The sequence below is a fragment of the Tamandua tetradactyla genome, chromosome 3, assembly GCF_023851605.1.
Source record: "Tamandua tetradactyla isolate mTamTet1 chromosome 3, mTamTet1.pri, whole genome shotgun sequence".
Lineage (NCBI taxonomy): Eukaryota > Metazoa > Chordata > Mammalia > Pilosa > Myrmecophagidae > Tamandua > Tamandua tetradactyla.
In genome coordinates this window covers 156,202,903-156,220,841 of record NC_135329.1, presented here as the reverse complement: position 1 = coordinate 156,220,841, position 17,939 = coordinate 156,202,903, and the positions used below count along the sequence as shown (strand labels likewise).

At 36.2% G+C, this 17,939-nt stretch overlaps 1 long non-coding RNA gene across 2 annotated transcripts in view; it reads right to left on the bottom strand.

Moving 5' to 3' along the window:
• The window catches only part of LOC143677849 (uncharacterized), an 88,967-nt gene that overhangs the window by 43,704 nt on the left and 27,324 nt on the right, over window positions 1–17,939 (bottom strand). For both annotated transcript variants that reach the window (XR_013172949.1, XR_013172948.1), the window contains exon 2: window positions 2,743–2,802. This is a non-coding gene — a long non-coding RNA (uncharacterized LOC143677849). The remainder of the gene's footprint in view (window positions 1–2,742; window positions 2,803–17,939) is intronic.

The following is a 17,939-nucleotide window of genomic DNA, read 5'->3' as shown; positions in this document are numbered from 1 at the left end:
CTTATAGCAGTCACATTTAGTCTTGAGTGGTAACTGTTATTTCTGGATTTTGAGGGGCTGTTTTATATACATATAACCTGGTATTTAAAGATAAGAATGAAGCTGATCAGGTCAGGATTAAGATAATTCAGAACACAGGGGTAATGAAGACATTGCTTATATTTTAGAACTTCACCTCTCTCAGAGACCAAAGAAAGAAAGGTTTATTTCGTCCAGAACCTAAATTTTCTGTAGCACATAATCTAACTCAACCTGTCTGTATAGATCATTTAAATAATCCAAACACAGGGAGCCCAGAATAAGAATGAGAGCCTTTAATCCTGTATGGCTTACTGTAATGCCCGGTTACATCCCAGAGCACATTAAGCAGATAATCAAAGTGTATTGGCAAAGTCACTTGAGGGATAGGAGAAACAATATGGAACTATTAAACTTTACCACTGGGGAAACCCCAGATACTGTGTTAAATATTAGGGACACCCAAATTAACAGGCCAAGCCCTTGATCTTGAGGCTTGCTGTCATGAAGCTTAAGTATGTAGCAGAAAAACTTAGCCTATCTATAAGTATGAGACCTCTTTTGTTGTTCAGATGTGGCCTCTCTCTCTCTCCCTCTTCCTCTCCCTCTCCCTCTCCCCCCCCTTCTCCTTCTCCCTCTCCCTCTCCCTCTCCCTCTCCCTTTCCTTCTCTCTCTCTCTCTCTTTCTCTCTCTAAGCCTAACTTGCAAATGAAACCACTGCCCTCCCTGCTACATGGGACATGATATCCAGGGATGCAAATTTCCCTGGCAGCATGGGAGTTGACCCCCAGATGAGTCTGGTTCTAGCACTGTGGGATCAACAGTGCCATCCTGATCAAAAGAGGGGGAGGAAGAAGTGTAACAAATAAGGTATCATGGGCTGAGAGAGCTCTAATAGTGTTGAGCTCTCAGTGTTGAGAGGTTACTCTGAAGGTCACTTTTATGCAAGTTTCAGTTAGACATTGCTACTATCATAACTTGCCAAATCCCAACCAAAACCACTCCTGCCAATCCTAAAGAATACTTAGGGCATTATATAAGATTGTACAAAGTTTCCATGCACTAGGGTAACTTTCCAGAAACTTACAACCCCCATATGGGTCCCTGGACCAGATAAGTCCTAGAAATGCCTTTCTAGAACATCAACTAGTTCCATCCACCATCCCACATTATCAACAGCCCCTTCCAAAATGAAAAGATTAGAATGGCCATAAACCAAATACCCATAAAGAGTGAGAGAAAAATCAAAGGTGTTGGTGGAGTTATACAGAGAAGTTTGGTTTACCAAATGAGTACTAGTGCTGAATCAGTATATTGATAATTCTTTCAGTCTCTAGAACCTTAGAGCAGCTAGAAATAAAAACCTTTTATTGTGGAATTGCAACCCATACCAAACTGAAACCTGTTCTACAACTAATTGTTGCAATGTACTTTGAAATTTATTGCTTATATATACATATGTCATCTTCGCAACAAAGAAAAAAAAGAGAAGGAAAAGTATAATAGAGAAGATAGGATTTAACAAATGAATATGACTGCTGAATCAATATATTGATATTTCTTTTAGTCTCCAGTGTCTTGGAGCAGCTAGAAGAAAAAATGGAACATTGTGGAACTGTAACCCTTAGCAAACTTTAAAATCTGTTGTATAACTACTTGTTAAATTGTACTCGGAAATTTATTGCTCTTTTGTATGTTATTTTACACAATAAAAAGAAATGTTTAAAAATATTTAAGGTGAGGTCAAATTGAAAGAGGGTGTATCTTAACTTATATTACCAGAGGCTTTAATAAGGGAGGAAACTCACACAGTCAGTAGAAATCAGAAACTAGAAGAAGCCAGAGAAAGCCACAAAAGATCACATGATGGAGGAGAGATGCAAGCCAAGGAAATCCAATGATTGCAGCAAGCCAGCACCAGAATGGACAGATTTTAGAAACAAAACATGGCCAGTTGAGACCTTAATGTTGGATTCCTATCCTTCAAAAATATGATACAATAAATGCTTGTTATTTAAGCCAACCCATTGTGTGGTATTTGTTATAGCATGCTGGCAAACCAAGACATTGCGCTATCTATTTTCTGTGTGTTGTCTCATTTAATTCTAACCATACCCCTTTGGGTAGATTTTGTAGTCCTATGTTTTAAATAAGAAACTGAGGTTCAGATCAATTAACTAGTCCACAGTCATATAGTAAACAAGTCTCCATGTGGGAATTTAAACCCATATATGTAAGAGTCTGTTTTAGTATCCTAGGCTGCTCAAAGCAAATACCATGAAATGGGTTGGGTTAAACAACAGGAATTTATTCGCTCACAGATTTGAGGCCAGGAAATGTAAAAATCAAGACATTATCAAAGACCACCAGTGATTCTTGGCTCCTCTATCACATGGCAAGGCACATGGTGGAATCTGCTGGTCTCTCCCTTCTCTTCCAGATTTTGTTGATCTCGTTTTCTTGCTTCTGTGGCTTTCTCTCTGTTTATCTAAATTTCACTCTCTTAATATAATTAAGACCCATCCTGATTGAGGTGGATCACACCCTAAATGAAGTAGCCTCATCAAAAGTTCCTACCTACAGTGAGTTTTATACTCACAAGAATGGATTAAATTTAAGAACATGTTTTTCTGAGGTATATACAACTACAAATCACCACAGAGACCAAAGCCTAATCTTTACCCATTATATAATACATAGATAATATTAAAAAGTGGTTCTTACCAAACATGAAAATGCAAATCAAAACCACAAGGAGATGCCACTTCACACCCACTAAAATGCCTGTAATTAAAAAGACATAATAGCAAGTGTTGATGAGGATGTAGAGAAATTGAAACCCACATACAATGCTTGTTGAAATGTAAAATGGTTTCACCGCTTTGGAAAACAGTCTGGCAGTTCCTCAAAAAGAAACATAGCATTTCCATATGATCCAACAGTTTCACTCCTAGGTATATGCCCAAGAGAAATAAAAACACAGACCCAACAAAAACTTGTACATGTTTGTTCATAGCAGCATAATTTATAATAGGCAAAGTGGAAACAACACACATGTCTATCAACTGATGAATGGATAAGTAAAACGTACTATTTTAGTACATTGAAATAATAGTCAGCAATAAAAATAATGAAGTAGTGATGAATGCTACAATAAGGATGAACCTTGAAAACATAATGTTGAGTAAAAAAAAAGCCAGTTCCAGAAGAAAACATATATGATTCTATTTATATGAAATGTACAATTTTGGTAAATCTATAGTGACAGAAAGGAGATTATTGTTTTTTAGAGCTGGAGGAGTTGAGAGAAAATTGTAGTGACTGCTAATGGGTATAGGGTTTCTTTTTGGAGTGATAAAAATGTTCTAAAATTAATTTTGGTGATCATTGCACAACTTTGTAAAGATACTAAAACCATTGAATTCCACAGTTTAACTAGATGAATTATATAGCATTTGAATTATACCTCAAGAAAGCTGTTATTAGAAAAGAAAAAAAAAAGGTAACTGTATCCAGCATCCCCAGATGACAGTTGCAGTCAGTATGCTGTGGCCAGAGGATTGCAGCAGATAATCACTACACTTTAACATGGGGTTTTCTGTCCATTACTCTGATATATGTTATGATGGCTCTCACATTGACTGATATTTGTTATTTAATATCATCACCAACCTTCATTAGGTCCCTAAGGCTGAGCCTAGAGAAATTCCCTGAGGTAATGAGATACAGGAGATGAGAGGTAATATGAGAGAGCATTTCAGTAGGTAGCTGCTGCAACCAGCATATAAGCAAGAAAAGTATTGTGAAGGATACTGGTTTCCAATTTTTTAAGCTTTATTTTTTTTGAGTTCTTAAAATGCAGTAGATTCTATGCTCACACTTATTTCTCAAAATCTTAAATGGGAAAATTGGCAATGCAACTCCAAAATCTTAAAACCTGCAAAATTACTCAATCTCAAAATTCATATTCATACCATATATACTAAGTTTTATCTATTCCTTTTGGTAACCTTATTATCTGCTGCTTTGGGGGAATAAATTCTCAGGCAAAATTTATTACAAATTTCCCCGATAAATAAATTAATGAAATCATGGAGAAAGCAAAGATAAAATAAATTATAGAAGGGTGCTGAATGTAATAAAGTCTATAGATGGGTTTAGGTACTCAATAAGTGTTTGCTGATTGAAATAAGGGGAATAAACATGTGCTCAAGCTAAGTCCTTACCCCTACTCCCAAACTCCTACATAAAATATAAAGATCTGAGAAGAGCTGGCAAAGACTACTGAGTCCAAAGTTTGCTGGAGACAGCTAGATAACTCAGGTACACTAATCACTACAATCGTGCAGGAAAAAGACCCCAACTGAAAGTTGAGCACAGGGTAATTAAATTGATTTTTGGCTTCCAATGATCTGCAAAGCACAGAATGGGCACTTCAACCATTTACTCATACAGCTACTCTGAAACTTCCAGAGTGAATGGGCAACCAGTCACAATAGCTCCATGAATGCTTTCTTATAGCCAAAAATTTGATAAAGATGTCAAAGAATATCTGTTCTTTTCTATTTTCTAGACAGAAATGCTCATAGTAATTACTTGATAACAGAAGTAATTATTAACTAACAGTAATAATTACACATGATATTCCAAGAAGAATTTATTTAGAAAAGGAGACTTCAGATATATTAAGATAAAATATCTATTAAATTAATATGAGATGCTTTGTGTATCTCTGTGATACCTGAGATGCAGAGCTAGGCTTCTGCAGCTCTCAAAGTCAGCATTACCCTATACAGCAACTCTTTAAAAAACTGAAAAAAAGATCAGAATTCAATTAGAGATACGAATGAAACAGTCCTTATGTTAGGACTTAGGTAAATTAAAGTAAAGGGTAAAGGATGATATTGACTGTGTTTTGAAACTTCAACTTCTGTGTGAAACCAAAGGAAGTGATAATTATTTGTTGCAAAGTTTATATTTTCTGTAGCACTCTCTCTAATTTAACATCATGGTCAGCTTATTTGAACCATAAATACATAGAACCTTAAAAAAGGAGTGAGATGTTGTTGGTTTGTACAGGTTAGTATGATGCTTAATATATCCCAGAGTAATTTGGGGAGACAATAAAAAAAGTATTTGCAAAGCCCCCTTGAGGAGCTGGGAGAAAACATGGAAATATTAAATTCCTCTCCCCACCCGGGGAATTCCAGATATTTTTGCAAGTATTAGGGACTACAAATCTAATAAGCTGAGCCCTCAATGTTGGGACTTGCCCATATGAAACATTCCTGCAAAGGAGAAGCTAAGCCTACTTATAAATATGCCTAAGATTCACCCTTAGATAAACTTCTTTTCCTGCTCAGATGTGGCCTCTCTCTCTAACCTAACTTGACAGGTAAACCCACTGCCCTCCCCACTACATGAGACATGACTCCCATGATGTAAATCTCCCTGGCAACATGGGACATGACTCCCAGGGATGAGCCTGGACCCAGCATCATGGGATTGAAAATGCCTTCTTGACCAAAAAAGAGAAGAGAAACGAAATAAAACAAAAAGTTTCAGTGGCTCAGAGATTTCAAATAGAGTCAAGAGGTCATTCTGGAGGTCATTTTTATACATTATATAGATATCCATTTTTAGTTTTTAGTGGATTAGAATAGCTAGAAGGAAATACCTAAACTATTGAGCTGTATTCCAGTAGCATTGATTCTTGAAGACAATTGATTAATTATATAGCTTTTACAGTGTGACCATATGGCTGTGAAAATCCTATGGCTGACACTCCCTTCATCCAGTGTATGGACAGATGAATAAAAAATAAGGATAAAAAATAAATAGTTTTCTCAGGAACTGCCAAACCGACCTCCACAGCAGCTGCACCATTATACATTCCCACCAGCAGTGAATAAGTGTTCCAGTTTCTCCATATCCTCTCCAACATTTATAGTTTCCTGTTTGTTTAAAAGCAGCCATTCTTATATATGTGAAGTAATATCTCATTGTTGTCTTAATTTGCTTCTCCCTTATAGTCAATGAAGATGAGCAGCTCTTCATGTGCTTATTAGCCATCTCTATATTTGCTCTTCAGAGAAGTGTCTATTCATACCCTTTGCCCATTTTATAATTAGGTTGTTTATTCTTTTGTCGTTGAACTGTATAATTTCTTTATGTACACAGGATATCAAGCCTTTATCCAAAATGTGGTTTCCAAATATTTTATCCCATTGAGTTGGTTCCTCCTCACCTTTTAAACAAAGTCCTTTGAGGCAAAAAAACTCTTGATCTTAAGGAGTTCTCAAAGAACTTTTATCATTTTTTTCTTTCACTTCTTATGCTTTATATGTAAAGTTTAAGATGCTACCTACTATTATTATATCTTGAAGATGTTTCCCTGCATTTTCTTCTAGAAATTTTATGGTATTGGCTCTTACATTTAGGTCTTTAATCCATCTTGAATTAATTTTTGTATAGAGTGTAATGTAGGGATCCTCTTTCACTCCTTTGGCTATTGAAATCCAGTTTTCCCATGCCTATTTATTGAAAAGACTATTCTGTCCCAGTTCCGTGGATTTGGGGGCCTTACCAAAGACCAAATAGCCATAAGTTTGGTGGTCTATCTCTGCACTCTCAATTCTATTCCCTTGGTCGATGCTTATATCTTTGTGCCAGTACTATGCTGTTTTGAGAACTGTGGCTTTATAGTAAACTTTAAAGTCAGGAAGTGATAACCCTCCCACTTTGCTCTTCTTTTTAAATTTATCTTTAGCTATTCAGGTTCTCTTTCTTTTCCACATAAATTTGATAAACAGTTTTCCCAAGTCTTCAAAGTAGGTTGTTGGGATTTTGATTAGTATTGCATTGAATCTGCAGGTCAGTTTGGGTGGAACTGAAATCTTGATAACATTCAACCTTCCTACCCACTAGCATGGAATGTCTTTTCATCCATTTAGGTCTTTTTTTGTTTGTTTCTTTTAGCAATTTTTTGTATTTTTCTGTGTACAAATCCTTGACATCCCTGGTTAGGCTTATTCCTAGGTACCTGATTCTTCTGATTGCTATTTTGAATGAAATTTTTTTTCTTAAATAGGTCATTACTTGTGTATGGAAACATTATTGGTACATTAGTATTGAGTTGCCCTATGACCCAGCAATATCAATACTCAGTATATACCCAGAGGAGTTGAAGGCAGTGACACAAAAAGATATTTGCACACTGATGTTCATAGCAGTACTATTTACAATTACCAAGAGATGAAAACAATCCAAGTGTCCATCAATAGATGAGTGGATAAACAAAATGTGCTATATACATATGATGGAATATTACACAATAATAAGATGAAATGATGTCCTGAAACATATGATAACATGGATGAAACTTGAAGACATAATGTTGAGTGAAATAAAACAGACACAAAAGGACATATACTGTATGATTTTGTTATTATGACTCTGGTAAAGGTAATCGCAGAGGTAATACTGTAGAATATAGCAGACCTAGAGATACACAGAAACTAGAGAAGGAGGAAAGGCCTCCCAAAGATGTTGAATGTAAATGCAAGGGAACAGATAGAAGTCATGATAACTAATTCATGGGTTTATAAGTAACATTGCCATATTGAAGGTGAATATGACTGAAAGAGGATATATAGTGCTATATATCCCAATGATTAAATTTATGATTATTATTCTAGTTTGCTAGCTGCAGGAATGCAATATACCAGAAACAGAATGGCTTTTAAAAGGGGGAATTTAATAAGTTGCTAGTTTACAGTTCTAAGGCTAAGAAAATGCCCAACTACAACAAATCTATAGAAATGTCCAATCAAAGGCATCCAGGAAAAGAAACCTTGCTTCAAGAAGGCCAATGAAGTTCAGGGTTTCTCTCTCAAGCGAAAAGGTACATGGTGAACACAGTCACAGTTTCTCTCTCATCTGGAAAGGTACATGGTGAACATGGTCAGGGTTCCTCTCTCATCTGGAAGGGCACATGGTGGACACAGCATCATCTGCTAGCCTCTTCTCCTGGCTTCTGGTTCCATGAAGCTCTCCGGGAGGCATTTTCCTTCTTCATCTCCAAAGGTCACTGGCTTGTGGACTCTGTTTCATGGTGCTGCAGCATTCTCTGTTCTTGCCGAATCTCCTTCATTCTCCAAAATGTTTCCTCTTTTATAGGACTTCAGAAACTTATTAAGACCCACCCAAATTGGTGAAGACATGTTGTCACCTAATCCAGCTTAACAACCACTCTTGATTAAATCACATCTCCCGGGAGATGATTTGATTACAGTTTCAAACATATAGTATTGAATAGAGATTATTCTGCCTTTATGAAATGGGATTTAGATTAAAACATGGCTTTTCTAGGGGACATACATCCTTTTAAACCAGCACAATTATAAATAAGTTATCAGTGGTTTTATAGTGGACAAGGAGTCAATGGTAGAGGGATATTAGGGGGGAAACTAAAAAAGCACACTATGGCAAATAGTTAACAGGCACTTAGATAGTGCAAATCAACATAGTTTCCTAAATTCCAATCAACATCATTCCTGTTGTCTCTTAAGAGCACTTGAAGCTCAAATTGAGACATTATAAATACTTCATGCACTAGATTTGCCTTCCTCAAACATATAATTCCCAGAAGGTTTAGGTCAGATAAACCCTGAAACCCAAAGGGACCAGCCTTTCCAAGATTAGCAATTGATTTCATCCCCCTGTCTTTCAGTGTGGACACCCCTTCTCAGTATCAGAGTCAGAACAGACATTCCCCAAGGAACTGTATCAGAGTGGGAAAGGTTTAAAGGTGAAGGTGAAGATATAACAGAGAAAATGGGATTTAACAAATGAGTATGACTGCTGAATAACTTTATTAATATTCCTTCTAGCCTCTAGAGCAACTAGAAGGAAAAATTTGAGATGATGGGATGTAGCCCATGACAAACTATGGGACCTGTTCTGTTGCTGCTTGTTGAAGTGTGCTTTGAAAATTATTGCTTTTTTTTCTTTGCTTTGTATACATGTTATATTTTACAATAAAAAAAGTTAAAATAAGTAAATAAATAATAGGTAGGGATAAGAGCTATGGGATGTTTGGGGTGTTATTTTCACCTTTATTTTTATTCATATATGCATTTTTTGGAATAGTGAAAATGTTCAAAAATTGTGGTGATGAATATACAACTATATGATGATACTGTGAGTCACTGATTGTATACTTTGGATGATTATATGTCATGTGAACAAACCTCAATAAAATTGCATTAAAAAAATTAATATGAGGGCAGTGCAACAGTGGCTCAGTGGCAGAATTCTCACCTACCTTGTGGGAGAGCCGGGTTTGATTCCCAGTGCCTGCCCATGCGAAAAAAAAAAAAAATTAATATGAGATGAAAATTACCTGAAGAAATAGGTAAGGTCTAAGCCCTAATGACAATATTGTCCACTTATGGACAATGTACATTTGTGACATTGTTTCATGTTTTAAGAAATTATAAAAAGTTTTTGATGGAGATCAGTTTTCATTATGACATCATAAATAAACCTGCCATTTTTCTAATAGGTAATTGTTGATAGGCATTTGAGTCATCATGTATTCTAATAAGTAGACATGCATCCAGAAGGTTATTGAATGGGGGTTGGAGGAAATAATAAAAAAGATTAGAAAACCTTTAAAAAAAGGAGGATGTAAAAGTGTGTAATTGTAAGAAGATTATTCCAAACCAATTCAGTTTTTAAATTAAGAATAATTTCCACCACAAATACATTGGGATTTCTTTTGGGGGGGGGATAATTTTTAACACAGGAAAATAGATCAAGTTCGAACTTTATAATAAAAGGACAATCCAAACTCTTGAAGATGCTAACTATATACTACGCAATTGACCTCAAGGGTTATTTTAAATAGATTCTAAAGCTTAAAAAAAAATCTATCTAATTTTATTCACTACTGCTGCCAAGGAACACATCCAGTTAAAATAAAAATGTCATACAATGTGTCCTTCAGCATAAAATCACAAAGTGTTCTATGTTATTGACTACAATCAACTTTATTATTCATAGAGAATTTCGTCTCAGTGCCTTTGAATAAAAGGGGTTAACTTAGTGAATAATGTCTTCTATTTATCGCATACTTTCTCTAAAGCCCTGGACATTTCCAGCTGACAAATAAAGACACAGTTTTCATTTCCAGAAACAACACTAGCTTGCTGCACCACTGGGTGAAATCCAAGCATTTAGTCAGGCTTGTTTCCCTTGCTGCCTGGCTTAGCACGTGTAATGAGAATTATGTCTTTCACTTCAATGCCAACTTGAATACATTAAATGCAAGAATAACAGACTCAGCACTTTATCAAGATAGACATGCCCGCAGGAAATAATCTAATGCATTCTCACCCAGGTGGCTTTCAACTTCTAAACACTGTAACTAATGAACAACAAAGAATTAATGATAGACTACAGTTTTATATTAGTCTCTTAAAATTTCATAATTTAAACTATTCAGCCCATTTGTTCTCTTTCATAGAGAACAAATCTTAAGATTTGCCAGAAGTCTATTTCAGCTTTCTTTTTACCATTTTGAAAACAGGAACACAGAAAATGTCTACGTTTTAGTTGAGCATTTAAAAAGGCCAAGTACCACATCAAACAGAATGATATTATTCTCTAAATAATATTAAAGATCATGAAAAGTAAATCTGAATAATCATATTTTTATTTTTTAGTTTTATTTACAAACTGTAGACTTTTCAGTAAAGTGCTAGGTATTATTTTATACTATCCTCATATATTTTCTAATTTGAGACTTGCAGTCACCAATGAAGCAAGTATTTCAATAGTCTTATTTTAAAGATGAAAAAAACCAAGGCTTAGAGAAATTAAGTAACACACTTAGATGAGCTAGATTCCAAGTGTATATCTGGTGACTGATTTAATTGCTCAGCAGTATGACCTCCCTTAGGTAGTTTTGTCTTTCATAAACAATAACTTTCATAAACAATAATATGCTTTTATCATTTTTGTTTTATCATTATATTTCATTTTATATCACCTTATTTTCTCATATTTTATTGTATTTTATTCCAGGTACTTATACTCTCCTTAGGTCTAGTTAAATACTTGCCCCAAAATCCAAGTCTCTATGAAAAGTTAATATTGATAGATAAAGCAAATGATAAATAGTAACCTGAATCATTTATTGCATTCCTGAGATAAAGCAACTCTTGCCATTTTGATTAATCATTCATTTATTCTTTCAATAAATTTTTGTTAATCATTGAAGTAGTTATTATTAGCTAGTTGGCCCAATAATCACTCTCAAGCTCCTCCTCACCTTGTTCACCTCCACAATAGAGCCTGGAAATTTTGAATATTTACTTTCCAGACTCCCCTTTCAGTTAAGGGTAGTTATTTGACACATTCCTAGCCTAAAAGATGTAAGCAAAAAATCTGCTGGGGAGTTTGTTGAACCATCTCTGCTTTCCTGAAAAAAGGAAAAACTCCCACCCTTTCCCCCTCTTTCTTCTTTAGACAGCATATAGATGGGTCCTGTTTTTTAATCCATTCTGCCAGTCTATGTCTTTTGATTGGGGAGTTTAATCCATTAACATTTAGTGTTATTACTGTAAGGGCAGCATTTTCTTCTACAATTTTGCCTTTTGGACTTTATACATCATAACTAATTTTTCTTCTTTTTACCTTTACTGAGCTTCATTTCTACACTCTTCTCCATACCTCTCTCTCCTGTCTTTTCCTATCTGTCTCTAGTGCTTCCTTTAGTATTTCTTGCAAAGCCAGTCTCTTGGTCACAAATTCTCTCATTGATTTTTTTGTCTGAAAATGTTTTAATTTCCCCTCATTTTTTAAGGACAATTTTGCTGGATATAGAATTCTTGGTTGGCAGTTTTTCTCTGTTAGTACCTTAAATATATCATACCACTGTCTTCTCACCTCCGCAGTTTCTGCTGAGAAATCTATGCATAATCTTATTGGGTTTCCCTTTTATGTGATGAATTGTTTTTCTGTTGCTGCTTTCAAGATTCTCTTTCTCTTTGACATCTGACATTCTGACTAGTAAGTGTCTTGGAGTACATCTATTTGGATCTATTCTGTTTGGGGTACACTACACTTCTTGGATCTGTAATTTTAAGTCTTTCATAAGAGTTTGGAAATTTTCAGTGATAATTTCCTCCATTAGCTTTTCTCCTCCTTTTCCTTTCTCATTCTGAGACACCCACAACACATATATTCATGTGCTTCATATTGTCATTCAATTTTCTGAGTCTCTGCTCATATTTTTCCATTCTTTTCCCAATGCTTTCTTTTGCTTGCCAGATTTCAGATGTCCTGTCCTCCAGTTCACTAATCCTATCTTCTGCCTCTTGAAATCTGACATTGTAGGTTTCCATTGGTTTTTTTTTTTCATCTCTTCTACCATGCCTTTCATTCCCATAAGTTCTGTTATTTGTTTTCTCAGACTTGCTATTTCTTCTTTTTGTTCATTCCTTGCCTTCTTTATATCCTCCCTCAATTCACTGATTTGATTTTTGACATGATTTTCCATGTCTGTTTGAACATTCTGAATTATTGTTTCAACTCCTGTACCTTATTTGAATTATTGGTTTGTTCCTTTGACTGGGCCATATCTTCAATTTTCCTAGTATGATACATTATTTTTTGCTGGCATCTAGGCATTTAATTTCCTTAATTAGTTCACTCCAGAGATTGTCTTCACTTTTTTTTTACCTAGGATTTTCTTACTGGATGATTTTGTTGTCTATCTGTTTTTTGACATTCATCTCAGCTTATTCTAGAGCTCTAGCTTAGGTTTTGTTTAATAGATCAGAATTTTTCAGTTCTTGTTTTCTTGTTTCTTGCCCTGCCTATATGATGCCTTTTTCCCCCCTTAGGAGGGTCTACTTAGGTATTATATACCCCAGTCAGATTTTCCCAGACCAAACTGGCCTCCTCTCAGGAGGAAAGAGTCACCTGTGTCAGTTTTCCCTGAGGGTGAGACCCAGCAGCTTGAAACATTTTCCTATGAAGCCAATAGACTCTGCGTTTTTCCTATCCTGCATGGTATGTGGTGCTTGTCTGCCTGCAGGTCCCATCAGCATAAGGTGGTGTGGGACCTTTAACTTCAGCAGACTCTCCTTGCTGGGGGCATAGTTGAGACAGAGGAGAGGTTGTCTGCTGGCTTTAGTCGCTTCAGTTTTCCAGACCCTGGGTCTGAACTCCTTGAGGGAGGGATTCCACCCGAACTGGGCCCCACCCCTCTCAAGGGGAAGGCACAGCCTCCAGACAAACTCTCAAACAAGCTTACTTCTGCCCATGCCTGGGGCAGTTGGAGTCTGAGAAACATTGCAGTTTTTTCCAAAGAGCAGTCAAGCCATAGGAACACAGCCACAAAAAAGAAAAGGAAAACAATCCTTTTCAGAGCAGGACCCCTCTGGCTTGCCAATCAAGAGCTTAAGTTGGTATGTTGCTCTGTGTATCTCCAGGTCCTATGTGCCCCCTCCTTTCCTTCAGGGCCCAGACTCTTTCAAGTATTTTGTGCTGTCTAGTCCAAAAAAACCTCTGTTGCTTTTTTTTTTGCTTTTTCTGTCAGCCCTGCTCCCTTTGCACCAGAGCAAAAACCAGCAACCTCAGCTTTTACTCGAGGTTCAGCTGAGCTGGGAGCCTATTTTTAGTAGTCAGAATTTGTTAGTCAATTCCACAATTGGAGTTTGGTTGAGCTCAGCCCCTTGCTATTAGTAAAGTCTCTTTCCTTTCCCCTCTGCCCTGGGAAGCAGCCTGTCGGGGAGGGGCGCCAACCTCCACAACTAAGGATACTCATGGTTCTGGGTGGGCTTGCAGCTGGTCCAACTTGTCCAGATTGTGTGTCTTGTATGCTGTGTCTGGTCACTGATGTGGCCCCAGAAGTTGTTCTGTACTGTTACTGGCTATTTACTAATAGCTGTGGAGGACGAACTAAATCCCACACCTCACTAAGCCACTATCTTGGCTCCTTTCTCTTTCCCCCTCTTTCTGCATAGCTTGTAAACATAATGACTAGAACTGAAGTAGCCTGCTTATGTCCATGAGTAAAAAAAAAAAACATAAGGACAACACGCCAAAGGTGGCAGTGCAGATATAGGGAAAAAGCCAGAGACCCTACCCAAACCCTGTGACAGAGGACACGCAAGGTTCTTGAAAAGTACCAGTAAATGTCCTTACAGTTAAAGGCTATAATCTCTAAGTTTTTCATAATTTATAATCAAAAAACAATCCTCACTCATATTAGTGCATATTATATTCCAGGCACTGTCCTATGTGCTAAGAAAACAGCAAAAGCTTCCACAAAGCTCACATTCTCATGGAAAAGACATTAAAACAATAAATAAATTTTAAAAAGTAGGTGCAGTGAAAAATAAAAGAAGTATGAGGGAATAGAGAGTAACAGGACCTGACCAGGGGAAGTTTCTCTGAGGACATGATATTTAACATGAATAAAACATGTGAAGAAACCATACTTTGAAAAAAAATCCATTACAAACTGAAGATTCAGCACATAAAACACCCTGAAATATTTGAGGATCCAGAAATGGCCAATATGGAATTAACCAGAGTAGAGCATCACCACAAACATATGGAATTTCAGTTCATGTCCATGTGCTTTCTTTTTTAAGATGGTTTTATTGAGAAATATCTACACACATTGTCCAGCCATATTAAACAACTAATGGCTCATAATATCATCACATACTTGTGTATTCATCCATCACCATCATCATTTTTAGAACATTTGCATCACTCCAGAAAAAGAAATAAAAAGGAAAAACCTCATACATCCCACACCTTTTACCCCTTCCTTTCACTGACCACTAGTATTTCAATCTACCCAATTTATTTTACCCTGTATCCCCCCTATTGTTTATTTTTGTATCCATAGTTTTTTACTCACCTGTCCATACCTTGGATAAAAGGAGCATCAGAGACAAGGTTTTCACAATCACACAGTCACATTGTAAATGCTATATTGTTATACAACCATCTTCCAGAATCAAACTACTGGAACACAGTTCAATAGTTTTAGATAGTTCCCTCTAGCCATACCAGTACACCATAAACTAAAAAGGGACATCTATATAATCCATAAGAGTAACCTCCAGAATAACCTTCGACTCTGTTTGAAATCTCTTAGCCACTGAAACTTTATTTTGTCTCATATCTCTCTTCCTCCTTTTGGTCAGGAAGGCTTTCTCAGTTCCAGGATGCCAGGGCCTGGCTCATTCCAGGAGTTCCATCCCATGTTGCCAGGGAGAGTAACACCCCTGGGAGTCATGTCCCGTGTAGAGGAAGAGAGCAGTGAGTTCACCTGCTGAGTTGGCTTAGAGAGAGAGGCCACTTCTGAGCAATGAAAGAGTTCTCTGGAGGGTGATTCTTAGGCATAATTATAAGTAGGCTTAGCTTCTCTTCTACAGGAATAAGTTTCATAAGAGTGAACCCCAAGATAGAGTGCTCAGCTTGTTGATTTGGTTCTCTCCACTGCTTGTGAGAATATCAGGAATTTCCCAAATAGAGAAGTTGAATATGTCCTCTTTTCTCCCTAGACCCCAAGGGGACTGTGCAAATACTTTTATATTCATTACCCAAATTACTCTGGGATATATCAGAGCATCACACTAAATTGGACAAACCAACAAGATCTTATGCCATAATCAAGATTCCTTATACTTATTGTGTTCAACTAAACTGACCAAACAAGTTAAATTAGGTAATGTGCTATCCAAAGTATAAATTTTGCACCAAATTAGCATCTCTCTCTTTGGTCTCACACAGAAATTGAAGTTTTAAAATATGGACCATATAACACTTTACCCTGTATTCCGATCTACCTTAATTCCATACAGATTAGCTTCATTCATATCTCTAGTCAAAGTCTGATCCCTTTTTCAACTCTTTAAACAGTTCCTCTACAGATAATGCTGACTTCCATAGCTTCAGAGCTCTAACTCTGAGTCTCAGGTGTCACATAAATGCCCAGAGTTTCTGGGAACAATCAGGTTATATACAATATCTCAGAATTTAGAAATAACAGTTACAACTCCTGAATATATATGATTGCTGTAAAAGCTTACAATCTAGGACCCTTTACAATAGGCCCCAGTCTGACAATCTATGCTGTCAACTTCAATTCACCAAGTTTGTATATTATAGTTAGTCCATATGAGTGAACCATGATAACATTTGTCTTTTGTTTCTGACATTTCATTCAACATGCAGTCCTTAAGTTTCATTCACCTAGTTGCAAACCTCATAACTTTATTCCTTCTTGCAGTTACTCAGTAGTCAGTTGTATGTATAGACCAGTTTCTCCCTTCCTTCCCTCAGTCATTATACCCATAGGGTACCTCCATCCATTACGAGTTGTGAATACTGCTGCCATAAACACTGGCCATTTTAAGTTTAAAGGCATTCATTTATCTAGAAGCATTCTAATTCTTAAAAACCATTAAATTTACTTTTGGCAATTTACTTTCACTCAATAAAAAGATTTCGTAGAGCATTATCTCATCTCAAACAGCATTAATCCATGATGATCTGGAGCAATTTCAAATACACATTCACCTGCTTTTAAGGACATTGGTAACACAAAGAAATAGTAGAGTGTCTTCACAGTTAACTTTACAGGTGCAAGGGTTAAGTAACAACACTTGTTCAGACCATAAAGTCAGGAGTCTAGAGGACTGGCATATTTTCACATTTCTTTCCCTGAGACACTTCCCAACACTATCCTACAACACTTTCTTTTTTCTAAACTGAGCTAGCATCTAGGAATGGAAAATTAAACAATTTTCTCACAACATGTTCAGAAATTTAGATATCCACATATAATGATGAACTATAGAATTCCTTCAAGTCAACATCCCTTAGCAGTGCTGCATTAAATGCAATGATGCAAACATACTGGATGTGTCTCTCCATGAGGAGACAGCTGGTCAGCAAAATAGACAAATGACATAAGCTAATCTAACAATTTATCTGGTTTCTATATAAGCATTATGGCAATAAGCTAAGGATGATTGTTTTCACCTTGCATATGAGAAGGGAAAACTGATGGATTTGCAAAAAGTTAGATCCATTCTGCAAATGAAATCAGAGGAAATGGAATCTTACACCAAGTAGAAAAACTGAATTCTCCTAAAATGCATTTTTAAAATGCTAATTCAATTGAATTCATGATCTGGTGGGTTTCCAATAAAGTCACCCTGAGTCTAAATGGTGAATCAAAGAATAAACATACATTGTCACATTCATATAAGCTTTTAAAATATTAGATTATGTTTTCCTCTACATGGATTGAAATATTTGTGAAAGTTCTATTCAATCAGAAGAGAAATTTTTTCATTAAGGAAGAATTCCCACTAATAAATGTTGATGGAATGATAAAACCAGAAAATCATGATTTTGCAACCCTAACAAAATCATTGATTCAAACAATAATCATCATTGATTGAACCCATTATGTGGAAATCTGATGATAAATTTTTCAATGGGAGGGAGGGATCAGGTGGTCAGTACCTGAAACCACTGACTAATCTCAGCATCACAACAAATGGGACAATTCGTTATTTGTACCTCCTGATATGATGCGATAGGAAGCACATAGGAGCATATAAGAAATATTCTTGCCAAAAAAGTTAAATCTAAATTTAATTAAACCCATAAAACTCATCTATATTTAGTAATCTCTCTCCTAGGCCTACATTCCAAAGTGAAGAAACACACAAATTACTGACTCGAAAAGAAATAGAAATCTCATAGGCCAATAACAAGGAAAAACATTAGATCAACAATTACAAACATCCCAACAAAGAAAATGACAGGAACAGATGACTTCATGGTTAATTTTACAAACACTCAAGGAAGAATTGAGA